At 50.9% G+C, this 1,126-nt stretch overlaps 1 protein-coding gene across 1 annotated transcript in view; it reads right to left on the reverse strand.

Annotated features, from left to right (window-relative positions):
* LOC109923880 (myosin heavy chain, cardiac muscle isoform-like) overlaps window positions 1-1,126 on the reverse strand; it is a 73,125-nt gene that overhangs the window by 27,894 nt on the left and 44,105 nt on the right. The window lies entirely within an intron of this gene.

Here is a 1,126-nt window from a genome sequence, read left to right on the forward strand (position 1 = left end):
TGGGGAGCAGGTCTGTCACTGTATAACACTGGGATACAGTACCGGTGGGGAGCAGGTCTGTCGCTGTATAACACTGGGATACAGTACCGGTGAGGACAGGCCTGTCACTGTATAACACTGGGATACAGTACCAGTGGGGGACGGGTCTGTCGCTGTATAACACTGGGATACAGTACCGGTGGGGGACGGGTCTGTCGCTGTATAATACAGGGGTACAGTACCAGGGGGGACAGGTCTGTCACTGTTTATCACTGGGGTATAGTACCAGTGGGGAGCAGGTCTGTCACTGTATAACACGGGAGTACAGTACCAGTGGGGACAGTCTATCACTGTGTAACACTGGGGTACAGCATAATGGAAAGAGATCTGTCACTGTATAACACTGGGGTACAGTACCGGTGGGGGACAGGTCTGTGACTGTATAACATGGGAGTACAGTACCAGTGGGGACAGTCTATCACTGTAACACTGGGGTACAGCATAATGGAAACAGATCTGTCACTGTATAACACTGGGGTACAGTACCAGTGGGGACAGGTCTGTCGCTGCATAACACTGAGGTACAGCATAATGGAAACAGATCTGTCACTGTATAACACTGGGGTACAGTACCAGTGGGGACAGGTCTGTCGCTGTATAACACTGAGGTACAGTACCGGTGGGGAACGGGTCTGTCACTGTATAACACTGGGATACAGTACCAGTGGGGACAGTCTATCACTGTGTAACACTGGGGTACAGCATAATGGAAACAGATCTGTCACTGTATAACACTGGGGTACAGTACCAGTGGGGACAGGTCTGTCACTGTATAACATTGGGATACAGCACCGGTGGGGACAGGCCTGTCACTGTATAACACTGGGGTACATTACCAGTGGGGAGCAGGTCTGTCGCTGTATAACACTGGGATACAGTACCAGGGGGGACAGGTCTGTCACTGTATATCACTGGGGTATAGTACCAGTGGGGAGCAGGTCTGTCACTGTATAACACGGGAGTACAGTACCAATGGGGACAGTCTATCACTGTGTAACACTGGGGTACAGCATAATGGAAACAGATCTGTCACTGTATAACACTGGGGTACAGTACCGGTGGGGGACAGGTCTGTCACTGTATAGCA

Source organism: Rhincodon typus, chromosome 19 (assembly GCF_021869965.1).
Source record: "Rhincodon typus isolate 14 chromosome 19, sRhiTyp1.1, whole genome shotgun sequence".
In the NCBI taxonomy this organism is placed as follows: Eukaryota; Metazoa; Chordata; class Chondrichthyes; order Orectolobiformes; family Rhincodontidae; genus Rhincodon; species Rhincodon typus.